At 48.2% G+C, this 14,330-nt stretch overlaps 1 protein-coding gene across 1 annotated transcript in view; it reads left to right on the plus strand.

Annotated features, from left to right (window-relative positions):
- The window catches only part of PRPF6 (pre-mRNA processing factor 6), a 214,455-nt gene that overhangs the window by 167,117 nt on the left and 33,008 nt on the right, over positions 1-14,330 (plus strand). The gene's annotated exons all lie outside the window — the stretch shown is intronic.

Below are 14,330 nucleotides of genomic sequence, written 5' to 3' on the forward strand. Positions count from 1 at the left end.
GAAGGCTGTAAAATAGGCCACACTATTTCAGCCAAAATCTTTAGAGATAAAAAGAGAAGGCTACTGTAGGTCCTTTGGAAATAAATGTGAGTGAAATATTCAGGAAAGTGTCGAAACAAGCACATTTTCCTTTCTTTCTGTTTGTTTGCCCACACATGGAGCGGAATTGAATGAGTCCACTTCTCTGTGGGTGGAAACAAATTCCAAAGCACAGTTGGTTTTTAGAAGATCTATGAGGGGTAAAACAATGTAACTGCATTAAAGTAACTGAATTGGCGAGACCACTAACTGTGATCTTCAAAGTAACTTCCCAAAAAGGAAATCTTTATGTCACTCTTGCCTGCAGGATCCTGCTGGTGCTGTAGCAGGCAGGTGTCCGCAACAAGCTTCCATGCTGGACAGTTGGTTCGAATAGCATTGCCAGTGGCTGGCCAGTTGGTTATTACATTGTTCATCCCCTGAAAGTGCTGGATGGCACATGAATTTGTCCTTCCGCCTAGAAGGAATTCTAGTTCTCCTGCCTTCTGTCAATTTTCCAATCTGGGACATGCAGATGCGAAACTAGTGGAAATGCCTGCAGCTTCACATCTACTTACTATGGATTTTTTTTTTAAAGGATTTTATCTACAACTATTAGGGAATCTCTGGTAAGGATGCTCCTTCAGCAGATGATTACGTGGGGGGCACCTTTCCAAAAAGCGCAAACGCTGAAACATACTGGATTTCCCAATGTGGATATATTAAAAGCAAAGGTGCCTACTAAAACAGCTTTTTCAGCAGTATTGGCTTCCTTCTCTAAAGTTCTTTCTAAGAAACAGCCGCAGGATCCAGCAAAATTCCCCTCATTGCCTATTACTTCCTCTTTCTAGTGTACAGCTTTATTCTTGCGAGACATATAGTCTACAGCTGGTCCATCGTTTACCACCAATTAAAGATCACAATGTTGTCTTTGATCTTCTTTTCCTCATTGCCATCCTTATCTACTGTTATAATAAACAAGGGCAACCCATGTATCCATACTAGAAACAGTGGTAATATATTGTAAGGTCAACAGCAGTACAATCCAGATTGCTTCTTACAAACCCACAGTTCACAGTGAAGGTTCCTCAGACTTCCATGTTAGTAGAGCTATCACATTACAGTCAGTTGTTCTTCCTCCTGTATCCTATTAGGATAGAAGAAAGGAGAATTCATTCCCTGTATGTCTGATGCTGCCTCAAATCGTACACATTCGCTGAAATAAGGACTCCAAACTCTCGGATAAGCTTTTCATTTCCTTTGGTCACTAAAGGCGAAGATATTGTCTTTCCAAACAACAAATCTCAAAATGACTCCCCTCCTTTATCATGTACTGTCAGAGGAAAGCTAATTGCCCATTGAAGGAAAGAGTCATGAGCTCCACACAGAATGACTTTGTAGGCAGGAGAGCCTCTGCGTGGTTTATACTGAGCTCTCGTCTGGAAGACTCAACATATGTGTTCAAGGCATGTGGGCTGCTGAATTCATATCTGTGCATAGATCGCCACCTAGAGTTGGGTCGGGATGATTGCACATCGTTGTCCTGGAAGAGTCTTCAAAGTATCACGAGATAGGTGGCTCCTCCCCTGGACTACAGTGCGCATGTGCATCCTCAGATTGTTTTTTTCCGCCATTGGGTTTGGATGTATATTTGTTAACTCAAGGTCGGAATCGATAAACGTTATATTTGGCCAAAAGGCCTCTAGGTATCGTCGGTATTGTCTTGCGATCGGTGCAGAGTACTCGTTCCAGCTCGATTATCAAGCCGGACGTCAAGAAAAAGCTGCGTGTCTATTCAGCTCCGAAGGCCCGATCGACGCCAGAGGCCTTATCGACGATCGATAATGGAACGGAGCCCATTCAAGAGATGTCCCGTTTGGCTTGTTCTCAGTTCCGGTCCAAGAAAACACTTCGCCTTCGACGCGCGGCGCGGAAGAAGGCCCAGCCGACAGCGCCTGACCCGATGAACATCTTCGATGCTGAAGAAGATGAGGGGGTCGAGCGGGAAGTTCGAGAGAACCAGTCAGATCCTGCGTCGGAGATTGACTCCAGTTACGACGCAGAAGATGAGGAAATGGTCGATAATGACGAAGTCGTCGATGAGGTAGGAGACGACGATGAGGCCTTTGGGGTCGTAGAAGATAGCTCGAGCGAGGAGCTAGGCCCACCCGCTGGTATGGGGTCCGAAACTGAAACACTCGATAAGGCTCAGGTCGAGGGATCGCCACAAGGCCTTACCCAAGATCAAGCGCATAGTTCTACAGCCTCCCTTCAAGGCCCGGCTACAGACACTTTTAAAGAGCCATCGGTTGATCGATCGAAATCAAAACCAAAAACAACGGTGACCACAAAACCGAAAGTACCGGAAACCAAATCGAAACCAAAGTACAAGTTACTTTAATCGGATCGAAGGCTCCTGAACCATCGGCTCCGATGAAACAGAAGAGTGCTATCGACCCAGAGAGGTCGCTAAAGGGTGTCGAGTCGAAGTCCGGGGCACCGAAGAAGAAGGTCAAGGACATCGACCCAAAGAAGTCGGCGCCAAAGACCGTAGACACCACCAAAGGACTTGAAACGCAGAATGTTACGGATCCTAAGCGTCGACTCGACAAAGCGAAAGTCAGCAAGGACCCTGAGCACAAAACACAAAGTGGCTCTAAAGATCCTATCAAGTCGACACAACCATCCGCCTCTTTTTCAAAACAAGTGTCGGACTCGCTGCAGCGCATTGAGGAAAAGGCTATAGCTGTCGGACCGAAGGCCGCTCCACCCCCAAAGACAGTTAGTAAGGCTCCGAAGGCATCGGCACCGATTAAGTTCATACTGCCGCCGCCAGTGACACCTAAGGCGTTCGCCCCGCACACGGGCATGGAAGTGGCCAAGAAGGTGTCCATGGGGCCGAAGCCTACAACTCCTGAAGAGGCCACAAAGCATCGACGGCCTCTGCAGGAAGACGAGCCGAAGCAATTCATCGACGCTGACACGGGTAGGCTTTCCATCCACAAGCGGAAGATCGTCCCAGAACAGCCGATGGAGTCATATAGAATTCCATTGAAGAAAAAGAGGGATTCTGCAACATCACCTCTTCTTTTTGAACCTCCACACCACTATGGACAAGAGCCTGCTCCTACTTCACCACACATTCAGATGTGGATGCAGGGGATGCTGACAATAAGGAATACAATTATCCTGTTGACACTGATCTAGAAGAACCATGGACAGACGCTGTTGACCCAAGTGAGCCACAAAATGCCCCCGACAGCAATCTCTGTGCTGTCAAGACCTCACCTACAGAAGACACGGCTGCGTTCAACGCACTTATTGAGAGGGCAGCAAAAAATCACGATGTCCAACTCCATGCGGACCCTATTGAGGAGGATTATTTATTTGACATCTTCTCAACCTCAGAGAGAACTGTCAAAACTCTTCCTATGCTAAAAGGTGTCCTGAAGCACGCTGGAGACATCTTTAAGGAGACCACAAGGGCAAGAGTGGTAAACTCCAGGATTGAAAAAAAATACAAACCAGCACCTGTGGACCCTACGTATATCAAGGTTCAGTTGCCATTGGACTCGCTAGTTGTTTCAAATGCTCGTAAAAGAGCGAACTCGCAAACCACGGGTGATGCTCCTCCCCCTGACAAGGAATCTAAGGTGCTAGAAGCCTCAGGGAAAAGGGTGGCAGCTCAAGCGGCCAATATCTGGCGAATCCCCAACACACAGGCACTTTTAGCCAGATACGACAGGGCTCATTATGATACACTTGAAACCCTGTTACAACATTTGCCAGATGAGTACAAGGATGCAGCAGGGATGCTTATACAAGATAGGAAACTTATTTCCAACGCGTCTATTAAGTGTGCGCTAGACGCAGCTGACACTGCAGCCAGGGCTGTTAATACAAGCGTTATGTTACATAGACACACCTGGCTGAGAATCTCCGGCTTCAAGCCTGAGATACAAACCACCATACTTAATCAGCCAGTTAACCCTGATTACTTATTTGGCCCAGAAGTGGACACCACCTTGGAAAAAATTAAAAAGGACACAGAGACTGCAAAGTCTATGGGGGCTCTGCAGTCCCAGCAGTTCAGGGGTGGTTCTTTTCGTTGCTCCAACAATAGAGGAGCTTCCAGAGGCCAGGTGTCCCAGCAGACACAATATAGTAAAGGAGGCACGCAGACCACCTACAAAAAGAACAATAGGGGTGGCTATCGTGGAAACAGCACCAAGGGCAGGGGTCGTGGCAACAACAACTCCCGATCCTCCGCCACCAACAAACAGTGACGTCTTGTCACTGCCCCCCGACCATATAACACCGGTCGGGGGGAGACTACAACAGTTCCTGCCAGTCTGGAAAACCATCACGACAGGTGGGTGCTGCAGCTTATCCAGTACGGTTATTGTCTGGAGTTAACATCCACTCCACCCAACATACCCCCAAGACACCGTCCTATGTCCGCAGAGCATATACAGTTATTACAGCAAGAGGTAGTCGGCATGCTGCAAAAAGGAGCCATAGAGCTTGTGCCTGTGGAACAAAGAGGTACAGGGGTATACTCACTGTACTCCTTGATCCCAAAAAAGGACGGGTCCCTCAGACCCATACTGGACCTCAGGCCCCTAAACCAGTACATCCTGTCAGAACATTTTCACATGCTCACGTTACAGCAGGTTCTACCGTTACTCAGTCAGGGAGATTTCCTCGCAACACTAGATCTAAAGGAGGCATATTTCCATATACCAGTACACCCGTCACACAGAAAATATCTCAGATTTACCATTCAGAATCAGCATTATCAGTTCAAGGTCCTCCCTTTCGGAGTAACAACAGCACCCAGGGTGTTTACCAAGTGCCTAGCGACAGTGGCTGCACACCTACGGAGACAAAATATCCACGTCTACCCTTATCTGGACGACTGGCTTGTTCAAGCAAAGTCGGACCAGCAATGTGCCACCCACATGTCCCCCACCATTCACCTATTTCACAGCCTGGGATTTTCACTGAATTATCCAAAGTCCCACCTTCAGCCCGCCCACGTACGGCAGTACTTGGGCGCGACAATAGACACTCTGGCTGCCAAAGCACAGCCAAATTCAGTAAGGATCAACAGCATTCAATTGCTGATACAAAAATTCAGACCACAACACTCGCTTCCAGCGCAAATGTTCATGCAGTTGATAGACATGATGGCCTCCTGCATCTTCATAGTCCCGCACGCGAGACTACACATGCGCCCACTTCAGGAGTGCTTGGCACGTCAGTGGAATCAGGATCACGGACAATTGAAAGACCTAGTGTTGGTGACCGGTCGCGCATACAACTCTCTGCATTGGTGGAACCCACAAAACCTTTGCATGGGCCGACCGTTCCAAGAGCCTGTACCACAGATAATACTGACAACGGACTCATCTCTCCAGGGATGGGGAGCTCATGTACTCTACTACACAGTGCAGGGACTATGGACAATACAGCAGAGAAAGATGCACATCAACCTTCTGGAACTGATGGCAATCTTCATGGCATTGAAAGCATTCAAAGTACATTTGTGCAACAAAGTAGTGTTGATCCGGACGGACAACATGACTGCCATGTACTACATACAGAAGCAGGGAGGTACAGACTCTCCACAGTTGTCTCATCTGGCTCAGAGCATGTGGAAGTGGGCCATTCAGAGGAACATCTTCCTCATGGCAGAACACCTCCCAGGCAAGGACAATCAGATGGCGGACCTGCTCAGCAGGCACAGCCACCAAATGCATGAGTGGGAGATAAATCCATCAGCACTCCACCCGTACTTCCAGCAGTAGGGTCATCCAGAGATAGACCTATTCGCCACAAAGGAAAACGCAAAATGCCAAAGCTTTTCCGCCAGGTTCCCACACCCACGGTCGCAGGGAAATGCGATATGGATGAACTGGTCAGGCATATTTGCGTACGCTTTTCCACCAGCACCGCTAATACCGCTAGTGGCACGCAAACTGAGGCAACACTCGATGACTCTCATCCTGGTTGCTCCAACGTGGGCACGCCAACCATGGTACACCACGTTTCTAGAACTCTCCGTGGTACCGCATCAGAGACTACGCCTCACACCCAGACTCTTGACGCAGAACCATGGCGACATTCAGCATCCAGATCCGCAACAGCTCAACCTGGTGATCTGGCTCCTGAGGTCTTAGAATTTGGCTACCTCAACCTGCCTCCTGACTGTATGGATATCATAAAGGAGGCAAGGAGGCCCACAACTAGAGCATGCTATGCGGCCAAATGGAAGCGATTCGTCATTTATTGTGCCAATAATTATAGTAATCCGCTGGATGCATCTACTCAAAACATCATCTGTTATCTATTACATCTATACAAATGCAATCTGGCCTACGCTTCCATACGCATACATTTATCCGCAATAGCAGCTTATCTCCAAAACAGACGGCATCTCTCACTTTTCAGAGTACCTGCCATCAAAGCTTTTCTGGAAGGACTCAAACGAGTTATTCCTCCCAGACACCCACCAGCACCTGTATGGAACCTAAATGTGGTCCTTACCAGACTGATGGGTCCACCTTTTGAGCCTCTCCACTCATGCGAGATACAATTCTTAACGTGGAAAGTGGCTTTTCTAATAGCAATTACATCGCTACGAAGAGTTAGTGAACTTCAGGCACTAACTATCCAAGAGCCATTCATCCAAATTCACTCCAACAGGGGGGTACTGCGCACTAACCCTAAGTTTCTGCCTAAGGTGGTTTCACAGTTCCATATAAATCAAACTATAGAACTGCCGGTGTTCTTCCAGAATCCAGATTCAGTGGCAGAAAGAATGCTTCACACACTAGATGTCAAAAGAGCTCTCATGTACTACATTGATAGGACAAAAGATTTCAGGAAGACAAAACAACTGTTTGTTGCCTTCTCACCACAGCACAAAGGCAACCCCATTTCAAAAGCAGGTATAGCCAGATGGATCGTTAAGTGCATACAAATTTGCTATCAAAAGGCTAAGCGCACATTAACGATTCCCCCAAGAGCCCACTCAACACGAAAGTTAGGGGCATCCATGGCTTTCCTGGGTAACATTCCTTTAGAGGAAATCTGTAGAGCAGCCACATGGTCTACCATACACACATTTACTAAACACTACTGCGTAGATGTGGACTCTAAACAGCAGGCAGCTGTAGGACAGGCTGTTCTAAAAACACTTTTTCAGACTGCTGCAGCTGGCACGGGCAGCCGCCGCTAATGGAGGGACTGCTATGTATTCTATGCACAGAAATGAATTCAGCAGCCCACATGCCTCGAACCGAATATGCTACTTACCAGTATGCATCTGTTCTTGGCATGTAGGGCTGCTGACATTCATATCGCCCGCCCTCCTCACCGGCGCCCTTAGCGGCTGCAGCACTCGGAATTACTCTTAGCATGGTCATCACTTACTGTACTCCATCTCTGCCACAATGGCGAAAAACAATCTGAGGATGGAGAGGATGCCCATGCGCACTGTAGTCCAGGGGAGGAGCCACCTATCTCGTGATACTTCGAAGACTCTTCCAGGACAACAATGTGCAATCATCCGGACCCAACACTAGGCGGCGATCTATGCGATCTATGCACAGATATGAATGTCAGCACCCCTACATGCCAAGAACAGATGCATACTGGTAAATAGCATATTCGTTATCACAATCTATTGCCTGTTTATGAATATGGGTGTTGAAACTACACTAGGACAAGCTGTTCCTCAAAACATGATCCTATAAAGTGTATGTACTTACCTGCATTTATGATCTATTTTATATTTTGTGTGCTGCTTGCTAATCTGATTCAAGCATTCAAATCTATGAAAGATCCAATGCTGAAAAATAAATAATTTACTCAAGTAACTACATATTCGTAGCATGTGTTGGCTGCAGAAACATATGCTATGCATACTCCTGCTTTCTACTGTTGGGCTCAGACTCTGTAAGTTGTTTTTCATCAAGGAAGTTTTATGATCGGCATTGTGCGCCATTTCTCCTCCCCCTCGATGAATTTCGCAAGTTCAACAGCTCCTTCATTAGAATGTTTTTTTCCATCACTGAGCTTGGATGCCTGTGTCGGAGCACTTCAGCATTCGACACCCACGCGGCCTACAGTCACGAAAGAAAGCAACTGGAGATCCAGTAGACCACATTCACGGATCCTAGGTTCCGGAGACCGATTACCCGGCACCCAATACACGCCCATCGAGAATGACCGTCTCTGGGTGATGGAGACAAAGAAGGACTTCTTCCAACTGTGCCCTCGGTGCAGGGCCAAATACACACACTCTGACACACACAAGTGTGCAATTTGTGCCCATCTCCGGAGCACAAAGAAGACAAGTGCGTGGCTTGCGCATTGTTCAAAAACAAAAAGATGCTTCAGACCCATAAGGATCGACTCCTGGCACAAGCCATGGAACTGGCGCCGAGGCGTAGTTCTTGCACGCGAGGGACGTGGAAAGCATGGCATGTGCTCTGGTAGGAGGTGAGGTGGTCACCCCAGCCCCCACTTAATCGCTTCCGATTCATCCTCTCGGGACACAAACATGCTCCATTGCAGGTCGAGTGACCCACCTCGCTGAGGCTGATACTGTATCTGGGCCGAGGACTGAGACAACACCGCATACTGTGAGTACTGTTGACCCCCATTGTAATGAAGATCTTACACTCACCTCAAACCCGTCCTCCGCCTCCCCACGGTGCGCCACACCCCTCAGGCTCCGGCCTACACGTGAGCAAACCTTTGAACCAAAAAGGGACAAGAACGATCTTGATCCCACTCGGGCAACAAAGCCACAGCAAGGGGATGGCACAGAAGCACAATTCAGCACTGAAGCATAAGTCTGTATCAACAGACACATTGGCACCGAAGGATGCCAAGTAGGCTGCGACCCCAAGAAATTCATTGGATCCGAAGAAATGCTTGGGCTCGAGCGCCACAGAAGCTAAGCGGTACTTGGTTCCGAGGACTGAAAAAAACATGGACACTTTTCTAGTCACAAGAAAAGTCTCACCACTGGGATTCCAAAGCGACACAAAGTTTCTGAGGGCACACTGTAGTAAAGCGGGTTTTTGTTGCAGTAACCCCCCAGCCCCCCAACCCATTCTCTGCCCCCTTCCCCCATTTTTTGTTTTGACAGATTTCTGATGCACTTTGACTTGATGTGCTCTGGGGCCCTGCCAATCAGATTCCCAGGGTCAGTGTCTTTTCCCAAAACTGTACCTTTGTACCCCCCAATTGGTACCTCTCTGGCCACATGTAAGCCTCTTGTAAAAGGTATCATGGGTACCAAGGGCACTGTGACCAGGGAAGGCTTCTAAGGGCTGCAGCACATATCGTGCCACCCATAGAGGTCCTGTACATTCTCTCACACACACACTGCCATTTCAGGCTGCGTGTTTTGGTGCACAAGAAAGTGAAGAGTCAACATGGCATGCATACCTGTGTGCCATGCCTGAAACCAACTGTCCATGGGATAGGTAAGACAACCCTCTAACTGGGTGTACTATACCACTGGTGATGGCACAGTTTCATGAGCACTGTACCCCTACAGTGTCTAAGTCCATTCTTAGACATTATAAGTGAAGTAAAGCCATAAAAGAGTATATGGTCTGGGAATTTGTCATTACGAACTCCGCAGCACCATTATGGCTTTACTGAATTCTGGGATGTTTGGTAGCAAACGTCTCCGCATAATATACCCAAACTGATGGCAGTGTGGGATTTATTATACGATGCACTCAGAGGGCATCTTAGAGATGCCCCCTGAAAAATGATCAGCCTCTGGTGGGTTACCTGACTGGTAAACACCAGCCTGCCACCATAGTTTCTGGACCCGACCCCTGGGGTGGAAGCCTTCTCTCCGTTGGCCAAGAAACAAAACCTTTCTTCCCCCAGGTCAGGAAGAGCCATTTGTGGCAGGGGAGCTTCAAATGCCTTGCCACTTTTGTAACATGACCCCCAGTTTCGCCTATTATTAGGAGCAGGCCCCCTTCCTGCTTCACCCATGGACAGGCAGGAAAAATTAGAGCAGCCCAGAAGGTGTGCCCACCTCTGCCAACCCCACCCTTCAGGTGAGGGAGGTGAAGCCCATGCTTCAGTGCACACCATCCTGCAGATGGAAGACACTCCAATCAGGATAAAGGATGGTGCCCACTCCCCTACATGGGGTGAGCACACCAAGAGTATAGTCACCCTAAGGTCAGTAGACCATTGGCTACTACCTCGAGACCCCTAAAATGCCCCATAAATATAGTATTTAGGGGGAAGCCCTGAACACAGAAGGCAGATTCCCACAACCTCCGAAGAAGGATGAAAGAAGATGCAGAGGAGACTGCAGAGAAGAACTGACTTGGCCCTAGCCCTGCCGGCCCGTCTGCAGTTTCCAGAGATCCTGCACCAAAAGTCGCCTTGTATTACAGCCAACGACCTCCAGAACCCCTGGGAGGACTGACCGGCTTCAACAAAGACAGGATCTCCTGTGAAAGGTAGCTCTGTTTAAAAGAATCTCCAAAGAAAGACTCCGAGCCTGCTGAAGACAAAGAAAACCGACGCCTGGAACCACCACAGCACCTGTCGCTTACGGCCCGAGTCAGAGTGGCCCACCGGTCCCAACAAAGGCCCACAATGCTCCAGTGTCTGGGTCCCCTATGGGTTGACTAATCCAGGACTCCCCGACATTGCGTGCAGCCTCTGCATGGAGGAACCTCCCCCCCTCTCCCCCCCACCCCACCGTGAGTAGCCTAGTGTGATGAAATCTGACCTCAAAAGGCACCCTTGCATCCAGCTGCCCTGCACCCTTGGATACTAGGACCTGGGATGCACCTATGTCCTCCAACTTGCCTGCCCAGCTGTTGGTTCCTCCCAGGAGACTTCCTGGACCGAGGCTGCAGCCAAAACCAGCAACTCCCATTGAAAACAACAGGGCACCAGACGCCAAATCAGCACTCGGCACCCGGCCGCCCCTGTGCCGCTGTGGGTGCAACTTGTGTGCTAACTTGGATCCCCCTTTGCCATGAGCTTAACCCTAGGAGCTTTACTCCCTCCAACTTTGGCTTGCCGAGAGCAGCCACCAACCGACGGCCCCCTAGCCCCATAGGCTAACATTTGGCCTCAGCACTCTGCACCCGACCGCCCTACTGCCGCTGAGGGCGCTTTTTGAGTGCATCCTTGACTCTGGGGGAACCCTTGTTCTAACCCCAGAAACTCAACCCTCAAGACCGTTTACTTACCTGCAAACTGATAACCTTATTTTTCTCCATAGGATTGCATTGACTGTTTTCCTCTGAAAAACTTTCAAGTGTTGAGGGTGTTTGTATGGGAAAATAAGAAACTGTGGTTTTATGAAAACTGTTTACTTACCTTTTATCTAGCAATTGCCCCAATATGATATCTAGGCATATCACACTGAGTAGAAAAAGTAATCCAAAAGTAATTTCAACTGTGTTTAAATATTTTACCAACCTGTAACAAAATTCATCCAGCTTGCTTGTGGATCCATCTGTCTTGAAAAGTACAATTCTATTTACCTGTACCAAGTCCTGCTTGGTTCTAAAAATAAAACACAACTAAAGAAATAGTTTTACTACAAACAATTGGTCTGAGTTCAGTCTCTGAGTGTGTTACATAATTTCTTGCCTAAGTGGGCGCAATAAATGCTTAACACTACACTCTGATGAAACCTTACTGCTCTCCCACACTATCACAAATAGAGAGTAAGGTATTATCTACCATTACCTCTGTAAGCATTTGGGGATCCATTGGACTCTGTGCACACTATACCATACTTTGGTACAGTATATACAGAGCCAGCTTCCTACACACACCACCGGCTCCAAAGAAACCACAGACTTAGACACAAAGACCAAGTGAAGAACAAGGCATTGTCTTTCAAGGACTGCAACAATTTGTGCAGAAAAAACGTTAAGAAAATGCCAAGAGACGGGCTTTGGAACAATCCTTGCCACAGCCTTCACCAAAAACAGTGCCACAAAGGCATAGAGCAAAAAGCCAAATGACTTTCAGCCGCCTAGAGTCACCGCAAACACACTTGCCCTCTCCACAAGAGGAGGAAGACGGATAGATACACGGGACACAGATTCCTCCAGGAACACAGGACACCCACCATACCCCTGACCCATGGGATGATTATGATGTGGACCTGCTTGACACCGACATGGAGCCGCCAGTAAATACTAAGGCGTCACTATCAGATATGCCATCCTCATACCACAGCGTTTTAAAAAGAGCGGCGGAGTACCACAAGCTCCCCAGGCACACTACAGAGGTAAATGTAAATGTATAGGCATTTATATAGCGCACTACTTACCCGTAGGGTCCCAAGGCTCTTAGACCGCTGCGAAACCCTTCCTGGCTTCCCTGAGAGATGGTCCCTTAATGGGTATCTCCAGGGTGAGACCAGGCATTCCCGGCGGTCTGGTGGGGCCGTTAGTGAAGATGAGGCAAGCTAATGCCCAGAGTTGCCGAGTGTGATCGCTGATCAGAGTGGGCACCGAGGCGAGAGAATTATCGAGTCCGCTGACCCTGGTCCAGAAACCTGCCGCGCCGGGAATCGAACCCTGGTCCCGGGCCGTCCTCTGCTCTCGGGTCTGCCGCCTCTAACCAGTGAGCCACACTACTTCACTAGGTGCAAACTGACTTCTTGTGGAAACAGTTTTGTGCACAGAGCGCACAATTCAATATCTGCCAATGATTGGATCTCTTCTCAGTGTATCTAAAGACATTTTCAAAGACCCAGTCAAATACAGGGTCCTAACTCCCCGCCTAGAGAAGAAATACAGGCCATCTCCAGATAAGCCTATTTAAATACAGGTACATCCCCCAGCAGACTCCCTTGTCATCACTGCGAAGAAGAGAGCTGCAGCACAAGGCACTGGAGAGGCACCTCCTCTAGACAAAGAAAGCAAACAAATTGATGCAGCAGGCAGAAGAGTAGCAGGAGGGCACACAAACCACTGGAAGATCGCCAATTCATTTGGCCTACTTTCCCGATACAGTAGGGCTACCTGGAATGAGATGCAAGACCTGGTAAATGAGGGGAGGCAGATATCAATTCAACAATCAAATTTGCATTAAACGGAGCTGGCACGGCTGCAAGGGGCATCAATACATCAATCATGCTCCGTAGACATGTGTGGCTACGCATATCCGGGTTCAAACGCGAGGTGCAGCAGCACATTCTTATTGTCCCATTCGATGAGGAAAACCTCTTTGGGCCCGCTGTGGACACACAGCTATAGAAAATAAAGAAGGACACCAACACAGCCAAATCCATGGGTGCCTTACAGGCAAAACGTCAAAAACAAACCGCCCTTTTGGCTTTGCTAGGGGCGAGGGGCAGCAAAAGTGTCTACCCCATACCACATATCAGCACCCGAAACAACAGTATCACCAGCAAGGAGCTGGATGCTGTTGAGGAGGCTACAAGAATAGGGGCCGCGGTAGAGCACCTCCACATCAGCAAGTAAATGGCTTGTCCTTCCTTCCCCCTGATCACAAAACACCTGTCGGGTGACGGCTACACAATTCCACCAGTTGTAGCCAAGCATCACATCAGACCAGTGGGTACTACAAATAATCAGGCAGCGATATTGCTTAGATCTAACTCAACAGCCACTAAGTATCCCACCAAACAGCAGGTGTTAAATCCACATTATCTACATCTACTAAAGAAAGAAGTAAAGGCATTACTACTAAAAGGGGCCATAAAACTAGTCCCACTCAAACATCAAAACAAAGGACTTTACTCCCTTTATTTCCTCTTACCAAAGAAAGACGGCTCACTATGGCCCATCTGGACATACTCCCACTCAGTTGCTACATACTATCCGAACACTTCCATATGGTCACATTGCAAGATGTAATGCCATTACTACAAAGGGGCAACTTCATGACTGCTTTAGACCTGAAGGACGCTTACTTCCACATTACAATGCAACCGGCACACCGCAAAAACCTACGGTTTGTGGAATGTGGACGTTATTATCAATTCAAGCTGCTGCCATTTGGGGTAACAGCCCCAAGGCGGTTCACAAAATGCTTAGTGGTAGTAGCAACAAAATTAAGAAGAAAAAACATGCTTGTCTTTCCTGATCTCGATGATTGGCTGATCAAGAGTCCAACCAAAGCCAGATGTCTAATAGACACTCAAACCACGATTAACCTGCTACACCAATTGGGCTGCACTATCAATGCAACGAAAATCGCATCTCCAACCACTCCAGGTACAACCATGCCTACAAGTGATACTCAATTCAGTATCGGGAACA

This window comes from Lissotriton vulgaris, chromosome 7 (genome assembly GCF_964263255.1).
Source record: "Lissotriton vulgaris chromosome 7, aLisVul1.2, whole genome shotgun sequence".
NCBI lineage: Eukaryota > Metazoa > Chordata > Amphibia > Caudata > Salamandridae > Lissotriton > Lissotriton vulgaris.